Raw genomic sequence first — 15,806 nt, forward strand, 5'->3', positions numbered from 1 at the left:
CAGGTGAGGAGGAGTCCTAAGACTGCGGCCGGCGTGAGGACATGACAGCGGACAGGACGGCAGCTGAACGTGCTCACTCTGGCACAGTACAGGCAAGGCGAGAAGCAGGCGAGGAGAGGTAATAGACTGTGGCCGGTGCACTGCTGGGAGCGAGGACAGCCGTATGCCTTGGCAGACGCACTAACCTGGAGGGGTGCGGCTCTTATGCTGAGATAAGCAACAGGTGGCAGGCCGGCTCTGACAGAGCCACATCATACCAGCAGGGCAGCGCCACATCGGGCAATAAAAGTGAAATCCCCCCCATGCTGACATGCTTCTCTCCTTCGCTTTTGCTTACCTGAATCAAGTGATTTCCTCCAGGGGAGGGCCTGTACTGGCAAAAACACTAACACTAATATGGCGATCCGCAATAGAAGGTTTCTCCATTGGAAGGTGGAGCATGTTCTTCTTTCTTTGTTTTCTTTTCTGCTTTCCTATTGATTATATCAGTCAGGAAAAGCAGCTCTGGAATTAATACGAGGTTGAAGATACTTCAAATCAACATTATATATGTAATGCTCTCCCCCCCTTGCAAAAATTAAAGAGAAGTACTCACTTCATCCCCGAGCTGCAGCCAGCCACATAGCATCAAATAACCGGATGAGGCTTGCTGCCCCCTTGGCTTCCTTCCAGTGACTTGCTTGATAGCAGCATCCTCCATAAGTCTTCTAGTTTTTGCAAGCTCAGCAAGTGTTTGTCACATCTGTTCACCCCATAATGAAGCGCATGGCGCGGGTCCCAGACACGGATAGCTGGAAAATTTCCTAAAAGATCCAAATCTAAATCTATGACGCCTGCAGTTAGAAGGCAAAGGCATGGCTCAGGCCCGCAGGATCTAGGGGGATCCTCAAGAGGGGCGCAGGATTTGCTAGTTACCCACCCAATACTCCCTACCCTCCCAGCATTTTTGGCGTCCAGCCCATTAGAGGATTAAGATCAAGATCAAGAATCAGCCATATAGCTACCAACTCAGATCATTGATCCCCTATCTAAACCCTTCATTACTGTGCTGAGTAACCAGATTTGTGATTCTCAGATGACCTTGGTCTGTCCGGTAGCACCCATTATCCTCTCCCTCACCGCACCGCTTAGTGTTCAGCAGCTTAAAGATAAACCTGCATAGCCTCTGTTTTCTACTATTATCGGTATGGCTAATGGGGCATCAAAGGAAACCGAAAAGGAGAAAATGAAAGAGAAAAGGCAAGTAAAAGAAGCCTCTCTGTCTAAAGAAACACTACATGAAAGTATGAAAGTAAATTGCATCCCACTATGGCATCAAACGGTGAATCAAAAGGCACCTGCTTTCCAACTCCAGACTCAATACCCTCTCATAGCGACTTTCCTGTGAGCCTTTTACTATTTCACATTTGATTGGCAATCTGTCATCTTTGATTTTAGCCTTTTTGTGCAATATTATGTAGCGCTTTTTTGCGATTCATTTAGCGTTTTACTTGTTTTAAAATTGGGGGCATTTTTATTTGTATTTCTATTCTGTATTCGGAGCGCCGGAGCCCGTGTTTAGAGGCTTCCGGCTACTCCCTTCTCTCCTTCTTGTGTTGGGCCATTTTAGTCTGCCATTTTTTGCTGGCGGCCTAGTTGCTCAGACCCTTTCAGCCAGCCAGGCATCCCGTGAGGTGTATTTAATGCCGGCCGGCCGCCGGCCGCACAGCGGATGTGCCGCTGGCGCGCCAAAGCCAAGCCCATCTGCGCCCGTCCGCGCCCTGAAGTGCCCAGAGATGCTGCTTCTCCCACTACCAAAAAATTGGCCTACTCCTCTCCGCAGCTACTGGCACTCAGAAGTACTGGGCCATGTCCGACTCCTCGAAGTACTTCTGGGTCCCTTTCTGTCTCCCCTTGTCCTAGCTGCTCTTGGATCCCCACTGCAGTTTTATCATCTGATACTCCCCCTCACCTATTATGCAGAATGTTGCTACTCAACTGCCGCTCCCTACTTGCTCATTCCCTACATAATTACACTCTCTTGGAATACCTTCTACCGGATGCCCTGTTTCTTACGGAAACCTGGTTGGGTGAAGATTCCTCAGTGGATATTTTTAATTCTCTGCCTCCTACCTATTCCATAGCACATATAGATAGACAACTCACGAGAGGTGGCGGCATAGCCATTATTCATAAAAGCACCATCAAGTGTGTCACATCACTCTTTGACATTCCAGATTGTGAAAGTATGGCTTTTTCTTTATATCTGTCACCCACTTTTACTTTCTCTGGAATTCTTCTCTATCGGCCTCCGTGCCCCGGTGCGAGATTCATAGAAGTTTTACCCGATGTTGCAGCTAGTCTTATCTGTAAATCCCTCAACTCAACCATTCTCTGTGATTTTAATATTCACTTTGATAAGGCAGACTGTCCTTCGACTAAATCATTATTAGCCTCTCTCACTGCACTTTATCTAACTAAACATGTAATTGGACCTACCCACCTTAAGGGCCTTACTTCAGACCTTATATTTAGTAATATCTCTGACCTTACCACTCTATCCCCTCTGCCTTTAGTTTGGACAGATCATTCTCTTTTATCATTTTCCTTTCCTTATCCCCTTCTGTGCCCAGGATGTAATGGTTACGTCCTGAGGCAGAGTGCCCAAGGCAGGGATGGAAGGGGAAGCCCTTCCCCTTCCACCCCGACCCCCCCACCTTCCCCCACTGTGACGCCAGCACGTGATCGCTGAGGGGGGCAAATTGTATTTAGACCATTTCTGCCCCCCTCTGGGGCAGATCGGCCGATTTTAGGTCAGAAAATTTTAGGGGCGCAGAAACAACTAGGCACCGGGGATCTTTTTTTTTTTTTGTGCCAATGTCACGCAGGGGGAGCGACCCCGTAGGCCTATTGTTAGTAGGCCGATCTGCCCTTTTGGGGGAGGGGGGGGGGGTGGGGGGGAAGAGGCAGAAACCTCTAGGCACAAGGGATAATTTTTTTTTTTTTTTTTTAAGAGGTGGGGAGCGACCCCTTAGGCAAGGGTCGCTCCCCTAGGGGGGCAAATTATATTTAGGCCATTTCTGTCCCCCTTGGGGGCAGATTTGCCTATTTTTATGAGGCCAATCTGCCCCCAAGGGGGACAGAAACCACTAGACACCAGGGAGTTTTTTTTTTTTTTTCGTGAATTTCACACAAGAGGAGCTATCCCTTAGGCAAGGGTCGTTCCCCTGGGGGGCAAATTTATTTTAGGCCATTTCTGCCCCCCTGGGGGGCAGAAACCACTAGGCACCTGGGATCTTTTTTTTTTGGCGCTAATGTCACGCGGGGGAGTGACCCCGTAGGCCTATTGTTAGTAGGCCGATCTGCCCTGGGGGGGGAGGGGCAGAAACCTCTAGGCACAAGGGATCATTCTTTTTTTTTTTTTTTTTTTTAAGAGGTGGGGAGCGACCCCTTAGGCAAGGGTCGCTCCCCTAGGGGGCAAATTATATTTAGACCATTTCTGTCCCCCTTGGGGGCAGATTGGCCTATTTTTATGAGGCCAATCTGCCCCCAAGGGGGACAGAAACCACTAGACACCAGGGAGGTTTTTTTTTTTTTTTTCCGGTGAATTTCACACAAGAGGAGCGATCCCTTAGGCAAGGGTCGTTCCCCTGGGGGGCAAATTTATTTTAGGCCATTTCTGCCCCCCCGGGGGGCAGAAACCACTAGGCAACTGGGATCTTTTTTTTTTGCGCCAATGTCACGCGGGTGAGTGACCCCGTGGGCAAGGGTCGCTCCCCGGAGGGGGTTGGTTGGCAAATATATTTTAAGGCATTTTTGCCCCCCCTTGGGCAGGCTGAGCTAGAGGCCAAAATCCACAGGTAGGCACTTTGCAAAAAACACCTCTGTTTTCTGTGAAAAAATGTGATGTGTCCACGTTGTGTTTTGAGACATTTCCTTTTGTGGGCGCTAGGCCTACCCACACAAGTGAGGTACCATTTTTATCGGGAGACTTGGGGGAAACACAGAATAGCAAAACAAGTGTTATTGCCCCTTGTCTTTCTCTACATTTTTTCCTTCCAAATGTAAGGCAGTGTGTAAAAAAGACGTCTATTTGAGAAATGCCCTGTAATTCACATGCTAGTACGGGCACCCCCGAATTCAGAGATGTGCAGATAACCACTGCTTCTCAACACCTTATCTTATGGCCATTTTGGAAATACAAAGGTTTTCTTGATACCTATTTTTCACTTTTTATATTTCAGCAAATGAATTGCTGTATACCCGGTATAGAATAAAAACCCATTGCAAGGTGCAGCTCATTTATTGGCTCTGGGTACCTAGAGTTCTTGATGAACCTGCAAGCCCTATATATCCCCGCAACCAGAAGAGTCCAGCTGACGTAACGGTATATTGCTTTAAAAAATTTGACATCGCAGGAAAAATTTAGAGAGTAAAACGTGGAGAAAAATTGCTGTTTTTTTCACCTCAATTTCAATATTTTTTTATTTCAGCTGTTATTTTCTGTAGGAAACACTTGTAGGATCTACACAAATGACCCCTTGCTGAATTCAGAATTTTGTCTACTTTTCAGAAATGTTTAGCTGAGGATCCAGCATTGGTTTCTCACCCATTTTGGTCACTAACTGGAAGGAGGCTGAAAGCACAAAAAATAGTAAAAATGGGGAATGTCCCTGTAAAATGTCAAAATTGTATTTAAAAATCGGGTTTTCCAATTCAAGTCTGCCTGTTCATGAAAGCTGGGAATATGGTGATCTTGCCACTGCAAACCCTTTGTTGATGCCATTTTCAGGGAAAAAACCACGAGCTGCCTTCTGCAGCCCTTTTTTTCCAATTTGTTTGAAAAAAACAAAATTATCACTATATTTTGGCTAATTTCTTGGCCTCCTTCAGGGGAACCCACAAAGTCTGGGTACCTCTAGAATCCCTAGGATGTTGGAAAAAAAGGACACAAATTTGGTGTGGGTAGCTTATGTGAACAAAAAGTTATGAGGGCCTAAGCACGAACTGCCCGAAATAGCCAAAAAAAGGCTCGGCACAGGAGGGTGAAAAGGCCTGGCAGCGAAGGGGTTATAATGCCCGCGGGATCTACAACCAGGTCCTATAACGTCTGGACGTATTTGGTCGAAGTTGATCCCTAGTGAATGGCAATATGCTCTTCGGGCTTCTCTTATCATTAACTTTTCCGCTTCAACTGCTGCAGATTCATTGGATAAGTGGAGTTCTTCTTCGCTGGATTCTATTCTGCCTATTAAATCTAGAATAAAAAAATCATCCCATAAGGCTAAACCCTGGTTCTCGCCTTTTTTACTAGATTTGAGAAAGAACTGTAAAAAGCTAGAAAGAATCTGCAGAAAGAATTACAGTCCCTCGGCCAAAGAAATGTATAGGCAATCCATTAGACTCTACCACCAGAATATTAAAGCAGCTCAGTCTTCCTATTATGGCGCTAAAATAGAAAACTTCTCTTGTTCACAGAATGAAATCTTTCATATTTTTAAAGAACTCACCATAACCCCCATGCCTGCTCCTTCTATAGAGGCATCCATTAATCACAGCAACCGACTGGCATCTCATTTTCAGGATAAAATCATTAAGATATATTCTGGGTTTCCTTCCTTTTCCCCTCAGGAGCCCCCTAATAATCAGGCTACGGATTCCTTTCCTTCAGGGATTCCATGGACTGCTTTTCTACCCCTTACAAATGTTTTAACAGCCAATTTGCTTCTCAACATCTGGTTCACCCCTAGACCCTGCTCCTCCATTCATTCTTTTGCAGGCTTCAGATATCATTGTCCCTCCACTCACAAAAATACTAAACCTTTCTCTATCTTTAGGTTCTCTCCCTCAATCCTTTAAGCATGCCATTATTAAGCCCCTTTTACAAAAGCCCAAGTTGGACCCCTCTTTGTTGGAAAATGATAGACTGATTGCCCTTCTCCCCATCTCAGCTAGGATTTTGGAGAAACATGTGAATCATCAATTAACCAGTTATCTTGAGAGCCACGAGCTCCTACATCCTACCCAAATGGGTTTCAGAGCTCTACACAGCAGCGAGTCGGCCCTCCTTACAGTGACCGAGTCTGTCCGTCAACTTCTGGATCAAGCTGGCCACACAGCCATTATTTTACTTGATCTCAGTGCAGCATTCGACACAGTGGATCATAGCCTTCTCTGCTGCAGACTTTCTGAGATGGGGATAGGAGGCGCAGCTTTGTCCTGGCTCTCCTCCTTTCTTATAGGAAGATCCTTCCAAGTTTTGGATCGTGCCTTCCTTTCTAACACTTTTCCGCTGACATGTGGAGTCCCTCAGGGCTCCTCCCTGAGTCTGACTCTTTTTAATATTTATCTATCACCGTTGGCTAAAGTGATTACCCCTCATAATCTTTCTATGGTCACTTATGCCGATGATACCTAGCTAGTGGTATCCCTCTCCAGCACTGGGGATTCATCCTCTGCTAATCTCTAAAGATAAAGAAGCTGAAAATTGCTGCATTCTGCACTGCCAGGCTCCTCACTAATTTGCCTAGACACCTTTCTGTGAAACCGGCCTTTGTGACACTTCACTGGCTTCCCATCAAGCAGCGTATTCATTTTAAGGCTCTGTGCATTGTCCACAGGGCTTTACACGATAAAGGTCCGCTTTTCTTCAGGAAAGGGATCCTTTTATACGCTCCTACTAGAAGTCTGAGATCATCTTCCTCCCGGCATGTCTATATATCTCGGTTCAAGAGAGCCTGGGGAGGCAACTCTTTTTCCATTAAGGCTGCCCGCCTTTGGAATGCGCTCCCCTCCGAGCTTCACCATGAGCCCTCAGAGCGGCTTTTCAGGAAGAAGCTAAAAACTATTCTTTTCTGCAGTTAACTTTTTCTGATTCTCTTTTTGTCTCCAGGAGTTGTCTATACCGCTAGCGCTGGGATGCCCTAGGGTAGCTACGCGCTTTACAAATGCATAAAACTAAACTAAAACTTCTAATGAAAACAACTTCCCGCTGGCTCTCTGCTCCTCCCCACACACATCGGCCAAGTCTCTGGGTGGGGCAACTGTTGTCTCCACAATGGAGGGTATGGTGGGTCAGATCTTAGAGGAACTCCGGGCAATATAATTATCTCAGGAGGAGGCGCATAAGGAAACCTAGGATCAACTTAGCCAGTTAAATGGTCACCTGCTCACCTAGCTCATCTTTCTACACAGGTATCTCAAGCTGAGCTGATCTGGAGGATGGTAAAAAGCAACAGGAGTCTGCAATCTCCCAAGTCCAGTCAGAACTGGAACAACAACAACTCAAGCTCGAGGGGGGATGGGAAGCAGCTAAGTGTTATTTCATATAATGTAAACGGTGCCATTCATCATGTAAATTTTGCTGCTATTCTCAATTGGCTTACGGCTTCGCAATCACAGATTTTTCTTTTGCAGGAAATGCACTTAAAAAGTAAAGGTAACCAGCCAAAACTTCATAAATTTATTGCACATGCTTACTATGCATCAGCTAATGCTGCGGTCCAAGGGGTGACCATAATGGTGTCTCAGGAATTCTCTGAGAAAATCTGTCAGATTCATAGAGACCCACAGGCACGATGGGTGATAGTCAGCACTCTTATCTCAAATGATCATATCCAGTTTGCAAGTTTCTACGGTCTAATAGAAGATTATCCAAGCCCCCTACAGGGTCTCTACAAGGAGCCGAGTACACCGCCCGGCCTTTTTATTATTGGTGGAGATCTCAATGTTATTCCTGATACCCAGATGGACACTTCTCATAAGAACAAAATAAGCCTAGGGTCAGTCAGTCATATTCTTTATTCGGCTTCGGCTATACCAGCAGTAAGCCATAAAAGCACATAAAACAGTAAAAGAGCAACGATAACCATAACAATAAACCAAATACTCATAAAATGTATAAAAACACATACAAATATATGAATCATCATCTGCATTCAGGCACCAATTACAGCAATTGAATGGTTCTGTATAATCAGGTTTTCTAGAATAAAATAAGGCTTTTTCTAACTTGTATGGCTTTTAGAATATAATGTGCCACCTATCACACACGTTCAAGGAGCTTAAGGCTAGTAAGAATTCCATTGCATCCAGATGTGTTCTCATATTGAGTTCATTAAAAAGCAGCTTGGGGTAGAAGGTTCTAAGATGTTCATAGAATTTGCAAAATAGAACAAAATGCAGAGTACTTTGTTTGCTAAGTCCATCGCAGGGGCAATTAGCTGTCCGTCCCATGCGGGCAGTGCGTGATTTGGGGAAATGCTACTAGGTGATGCGCAATTCCCCATATTAGTCTAGTTAGAACAAACCGATGCTGCATATTGGTGACTATAGAAAGGTAGCCATGCCTACTTGCATCCAGTTAGTAGGACATGTAAATGCCAACAGTGGTTTTAGTAGATTCAATTGGCATTCTATCATCCGCCTTATATTGCATAAATGTGTCCTTAAAACATTTTTTGATAGTGACAACACATCCTCTGGATTAGGATTTATAGATCTATTAAAAACAGATTTAAGAGAAGAGTCGATAAAGGCTAGCCTTGGAATACCCATGGCTTTATCTACTTTCATGCAGTCTAAAATGAGTTCCTTTGAAAAAACAGTGGCTTCCTTAGACCAAATGCTGTGCCATAAAAGCAAAGGTCTCACCTGTAGTACATCTTTCAAATATTGTAAGCCCATCTCTTGGTGTGTAATCCAGTTGGAGGCTGAGGTAGGTAAACATAACATACGTTTAAGAAAACAGTTCTCCTCTAGTTGTAGGGGTGGGCTTTTTTTTATATCCCCACACTCCTGTACCATACGCTACTGTGGAAACAACTCTGGCCCTATAGATGTTCAACATAGTACCTATGGGACGACTTCCCAGTATACTGGCAAATCTAAATATAGCTCCTGAGTTTCTTCGTAGCTTGTTCCTACCTGAACTGACCTGCTGGTCATCTCCCCATTTCTGGAGAACAGTACGCCCAGGTAATTAAAACAATTGACAGTACTAATTTCCGTGTTCTGGATATAAAAACTCCTACATTTCTTTACTCTCTAACCACACACTGTAGTAAATGTTTTAGATTTGTTAATAATCATACCCCTTGATGACATGAACTGTTCAAAGCCGCACATCAACTTCTGCAGCCCCACTGGTGTTCTAGAAATCAAGACAACATCATCCGCATAAAGTAGTGCAGGCACAGGGCGACCAGCCACATATGGGGGATCTACCCGTAAACCCTGCAGATGAGTACATACCCCATTAATGAATAGGAAGAACAATAACGGGGTAAGGACACAACCTTGTTGAATGCCTCTTCCTAACTTGAAGGGGGTGGTGCATTCTCCCAGTTGGCCAAAGCAAACTTTACATGCCATATCTCTATATAGGAGAACCAAAAGTTAATGATATACCTTGGGACACCCATGTCTAACAGTGTAGGCCATAGAAGGGGATGTTCGCCTAGGTCGAAGGCACTACTGAGTTCTGCAAAACATAGATATAGCACATCTTTTTTTTTTTAGCCTCAGTGTACTTCCCTATTACTAAGTCTAGGTTAACACATTGGTCTTTGGTGCTTAATCCTTTCCTAAAACCAAACTCTACAGGGGACAGGATGAGGATGTTATTTTCCAAAGCTCAGTCATTTAGTTGTGCCAAAATGATTCTACTGAAAGTTTTCAGGGAAGAATCCAATAATGATACTGGGCAACAGTTTTTGGGGTCAGCTTTATCTCCCTTCTTGTATATCGGCATGACACTGGAATATCCCCAGATACAGCCATATGAAATAGTCTGGTCAGAATTGGTACCCAAAAATTGGTGTTATGTTTATAGACGTCCACTGGTACCCCATCAGGGCCTGGGGTCTTACCCTCAGCACTGGCTAAGATGGCAGAATAAACCTCATCCATTGTGATCTGTGAATAATTGGAGGGCCCCAGCTCAAGCTGTCCAATTGGGTCTGCTGTCCCAGTCCCTTCCTTAAGACTTCTGAGTAGCTGGCCACCCATGCTGCACAGGCTACGCTAGATCCCAGGTCTGGTGGCGTCCATTCTGAAAGGAAGAAGGGGGCATTAATTGTTTCCCAAAACAATTTAACATTGTTGGTTTACGTTGCCAGGGCTAGTTTATACCATGCCTCTTCCCTTAGTTCTTTCTTCCTTTGTTCTTGAGCCTTCTTATATTCACCTCAGAGTGATATGATTACTGTCGACTCTCTGGGTATGGTCTGAAGGGCTAATTTTAGATTCCTCCTGCCTTTGGTTAAACCACCCCTCATTATGTTTCATCCACCTGTTTTGAGGGGAATGGGTCAGAAGCCCCTGAATGCATACAGTAATTATGCTGAAACATCCTAATAGCCATGGTGGTTCAATATCTCCCTGTAAACAGTAGCCAATTTCTTGCGAACAGCCACATATGACCTTCCGCAGAAAGGCAGCAGGCTCAATATCTTCCCATTTCCGTCTCAACACATTTCTTCTATAGGTCACAACCTGATTAGGAGTAGTAAAAAACAGATCCTGTGACCCCCCAAAAAGGTAGTTGGAAGAATAATTGGATCATGATCACTAAGGACCAATCCTGTACAGGGTTTATCACAGCCATTTTGTGCGAAGGAGGACACAATAATTTGTCTATAGCGGAAGATGAGTTGGCGCCCCTATGAGTTGGAATTATCTTGCCATTGTCTCCAAGCTTACATTCCAGTAGTGTTAGATCAAATGTGGACAGCATCAGGTTAAGAGCCCCCCCCATACTCATTGTGGCAAAAGTGATCAAACCCTGCCCCATCAGGGGTGTTAAGCCCACAGGACTGGGATAGTGTCCAGGAGCAAGGCTGTATATTAAAATCACCGGCCCATAGTATGATAGAGTTAGAACAATTAGGGCGTAAGAACTTGTGTAAACTTTGATCCAGGGTGTGAACAACCCTGAAGCGGGTGGAGTCGAAGACGTTATTATAATAATTAATTAGGACCACATCAACCATATTCTTTATCCACAACAATTGGAAGTAAGCGGATTCCAAATAGGTGTTTTTGACAACTACAGGGAGTTTGTTAGAAATAACCACCAAGACCCCTCCCCCCTTTGCCCTCCCAGATTGAGATGGTATAGCTGGCAGGAAGTGAGAGGTAAATCTGTGCACACAGACTAATGAAACACACCAAGTTTCTTGTATAAAGAGCACATCTAACTTGCTATTGAGCACCACTCTTCTGTCTCAAATTTACCACGTATGCCCTGTACATTCCATGTTGCAAAGAAATGGTGCCCATTAAAATAATCAAGAGGCACATGAGTCCCCGTACCTTCCTTTCCGAGGGTGATTGTTTTTTGGGCTACTTCTATCAATTCCCCATCATTGTTGTTAATAGTATCCCCAGAGAATATACCATCAGTACCCTGTTGTACTAGAGGTTAATTGTTGGAACTCGTGACCACTGTGCGGTTGAAAGTACCCTCAGAGGAAGACCCTGTTGTCTTGCTATCTACATGACCCTTGTATGGCAGTCAGTCATTATCAGCCAGTGAATTTAATGCCTGGTATTTGTTACTTAGAAGTAATGGGGAGGTAAAGTGTAAATAATCAGCGCATTCAAAGCCTGGATGTACAGAGGAAATCCATGTCTGCATATTAATGCAAGTGCCTAGAAGCAGTCTGCACTGATTGCAAGTGTCTGTAGAATACACCCAGCGGGAGCAATTCTGGGATATTTCTATCTTGGGGGCGAAAAGAGGCCTTAAACAAGATGTCCCACACCAGCCGAGGATTTCTAAAATTAATAATTATACAAATCACCCTGCCATCTTTTACTAGGGGGCCCACCCAACCTACTCTCCGAGTTAGGATTATCTGATGGCCATGATCCATTGTAAATAAATTGTTCTGCACCAGCCGATGTATAACCTTGTACTTTAAGGCTCCCTGATGTTCACTCTGATCAGGCCGTAGTGGGGGAACATTGGCCATAATAACAACATAAGGGCAGCACTCTGGTGGTAGGTTAACAGTAGGCAATTCTTCTTTCAAAGGTAGGTGGCCAGACCCTAGCTTCTGAGGGTTGATTGTTCAGATACTTGAGGATTATGTGTAGGTCGTGGGGAAACTGGAGCGAGTCCCAGGGATCTCTTCTTAGTGACTGTATGCCCTCCACTAGGTGGGTCTATTTTTTGGGCCTCCCTTGCTTGCCCTTGTACAGAGGCCCTAGATCCAATGCTCAATACAGTTTCTGTCAGATCTATTGTATCTGTGCCCTGTGATATATTTGTAGGACCTAACTCATTGTGGGTAGTATTCTGAGCCACAAGTTTCAGGGGGTTGGATGAAACCATTAGTAGGGAGAGCGTCTGAGAAATTGCCAGGATTTTTCTCATCTCCCCTACCAATTTGTCCAATTTATCATTGATTGGCTTAAGGAGGTTATCAAGGAGGGATGTGAAATCCTTCCAATCAGTGGGCACAGTGTTTTCAGGCATGATAGGGCCCAGGTTACTATCAGTCCCCCTTCTACACCATTTTTTCCATTTTACAATAGGTGTCTGGCTTACTGGTGTCAGATTTACTCTGGATGGGGACCTAGGCTCTATCTGGGTATCTCCATTCCTCCTGACCATTATATCATTGGTATGATGAATTTCGGGTACAAAATCTGGGGGTATAAAAGTACCCCCTAATTGCTCTCCCAGGCCTGCTACCCCAAGGATAAACGCCTTTCGGCAAGGTCAATTTCCTTTGAAATGACCTCTACCGCTCTAACTAGAAAACTAGTTTCTAAGCCTAGTGTCTTCTGGTGGCTAGGCAAGATTATGTCTGATTTAGCGCTAGTAGATGCATGGAGGGTCGACCATCCTCAAGAGTATGAATACACCGGCTTCTCAAAAAATATATAATAGAGCTTCTAGAATCGATTTTATACTAGTCTTGTTCTTTCTTACAAGGAGTGGCACCGATGTTCATGCAAATCCCTTTTCGGATCACGCAGTACCTCAGGCTAGTATCGTCTTGCTTGGTGAGATACATGCTCACCCACGTTGGTGCCTTGATAAATCCCTTTTAATAGAGGAAGAATGGGTACAGACCTTTAAGACCTTGGTTACCGATTATTTTTAAACTAATAAAGATTCTGCTTCCATATTCCCCATTTGGGAAGCTCTTAAGGCTCACATAAGAGGAGAAACAATATCCAACAAAGCTTATATGGTCAAGGCTGCTAAACAAAAGGTAGAAGAGCTTCAGCAGGTGTGTATTCAAGCACAAAGAGCCCTGCAGACCTCACATAATCCAGAGGAAGCCACAAGATTGAGGGAGGCTCAGGCTACGCTAAAGGACTATTTTCTATCTTTCTAGATAGTCAATCAAAATACAAGCTCTCAGAGATGCTATGAAGAAAGTGAACATGTGGGTAAATTTCTGGCCGGCACAGTGAAAAAGATAAAATCCAACAAAGAGACTATTAACAGTATATTCGATGTATGACAAGATAGTCTCGTCAATCACTCTGAAGCTACCGAAAGGGTTTTTCTATCTCATTATTGAAATATCTATACTTCCTCTCTTACAACCAATACCCAGAAGACTACGCAATATCTCGATGCATTGAATTTTCCAGTATTAGATGAGACATTGAGGGCAAATCTTGTTTCTCCTTTTACACTTATTGAAGTTAAGGAGGCAATGATATCCTCATCGAATGGGAAGGCGTGGGTGGGGGAGATGGCCTCCCAGCTGAAGCCTACAAAGTTTTTGTGTAGATCAATTAGCTGGGTCCCGCATCTTTTACAAGGGCCATTGTTATTAGCTTTTTTTTAAAAAAGATAGGCCACCTCAACAACCTGATTCATATCGTCCTGATTTTCCTACTTAACTCGGATTATAAACTTTTAGCAAAGATCCTGGCACAAAGACTGGCCATAGTAGCACAAGACCTAATTCACAAAGACCAATGTGACTTTCTGCCAGGTAGGCTGCTAGCGACAAACACTAACTTTCTTATCCAGGTGACTGATTATTATTCCCACAATATTAAACAGGCTGCCATTATGATGGTAGACGCAAAGAAAGCCTTTGATCTAGTCCAATGGGAGGTGCTTTTCAGGATCTTAGCAAAGTTTAACTTTCCAAAACGGTTTCTCCAAGTAGTCAGAAATCTTTATTCTAAGGCCCAAGCCAATATTTTCGTTAATACACGCATTGCTGGAACTCTACAAATCCATTGCGGCACGTGTCAAGGATGTCCCATCACTCCCGTCCTTTTTGCGCTGTTTATTGAATTGCTAGCAGTGGCACTACTTCAAGATAATTCTATTCTCGCTCCCGTTCCGCTGGCACCAAAACTGAAATTGTTTGCAGATGATATGATCTTATTTCTGTCAGCAGAGACCGCAAATATCTATAGGGCTACTGAAAAAATAAAGATATTTTCATATCTGGGAGGGGAGGGAATATAGGATCAACCATGCTAAATCGGAAACTCTGCTTTTTAATGCCACCAATAATATTCTTCCTTTGGATATGCAGGATCATTTCCATCTTTCGTGTTCCATTAAATATCTAGGTACATACATTTTGCATAATTTCTCAGATCTTTTTGATTTAAATTATATCTTTACTTGTAAATTGTATAGGGCACTCCATTTTGTAAGTCTAGATATAAGCCAGCATCACTTTTAGTTGGGAAGGAGGTTATCGGCTGCTAAATCAACATCCTCTGCACGGTCATAATCTGTATCAGGCATTGTGAGGGTATTGCAGACAGCCAAATGTTTGCAGCATCCAAGCAAATATGAGACCTAGATAAGTGCTCTGCCAAGAGAATAACATTGCCACTTGGTTGTGTTCTAATGTTATGGCTTTCAGAGCAGCATTGTAGTCTGTAGCCATCTCTGTTGTTGACTTATTTTTAGGTCCAAGTCCATGGAGGTGTAGCATCAGGATGTTTCAAGGTTGGAGCCACCAAATCTGCAGAAACATGCTCTGGTGGCCCAATCTTTATAAGAACCATCCTGAACGAATTCAGTATTGCAAGCCGGGGTCTGCTGATAGACACGAAAAAACATTTAGGGGGTCATTCTGACCCCGGCGGGCATCCCAGTGGCATGGGCAGTGCAGGGGCCCCCAGGGGCCCCAGGACACCCGTTCCCGCCAGCCTCTTCCTGGCGGTGAAAACCGCCAGAAACAGGCTGGCGGGAAGGGGGTCAGAATCCCCTGGGCAGCGCTGCTTGCAGCACTGCCCTGGCGGATTCGCCCAGCCGGGGGAAATCCGGCGGGAAACCGACGGACCCAGAATGGGCTGGGAAGCACCGCCAGCCTGTTGGCAGTGCTTCCGTCATTCGTGGCCCTGGCGGTCTTGGACTGCCAGGGTCAGAATGACCCCCTTAATCTTTTTCAATGCCAGGAACTTCGACAACAATAAGGAAGAGTTTTGTGTGAGAAACTAGGATGAAGACTGCAATGCTCCCAGGAACCTTTTCTCAGGGAAGAAGAAAACTGTTCTTCCTATGAGACTTTTCTGTAGAAAAATCTTTTGAGAGATCTTCCTCCCAGCAGTAGTCATGTGAATCTGGAAGGGACATTATCTTCGCCATATTTGCAAAGACTTGGACTGAAAGTTTTGGAGGGGATATATGTCTTGCCAATGAAAAACCAAGAGAGCCTTTCAGATTTGCATCCATTTGGTGCGACACAAGGGGAACTAATGCAAGCGCACCAGTTGACGCCAAATATATTCTAATGCCCTCACGAACAGAGCCTGAATTGTGGCAGACACCACCCAGTGGCACTGTAGAACGTATGCTGGGGAAAAAGCTTTCTGGACAAGTCTGA

At 44.5% G+C, this 15,806-nt stretch overlaps 1 protein-coding gene across 1 annotated transcript in view; it reads right to left on the reverse strand.

The window, feature by feature from the left end:
* The window catches only part of SPTLC3 (serine palmitoyltransferase long chain base subunit 3), a 437,878-nt gene that overhangs the window by 44,034 nt on the left and 378,038 nt on the right, over nt 1-15,806 (reverse strand). The window lies entirely within an intron of this gene.

This window comes from Pleurodeles waltl, chromosome 5 (genome assembly GCF_031143425.1).
Source record: "Pleurodeles waltl isolate 20211129_DDA chromosome 5, aPleWal1.hap1.20221129, whole genome shotgun sequence".
NCBI classification, from domain to species: domain Eukaryota; kingdom Metazoa; phylum Chordata; class Amphibia; order Caudata; family Salamandridae; genus Pleurodeles; species Pleurodeles waltl.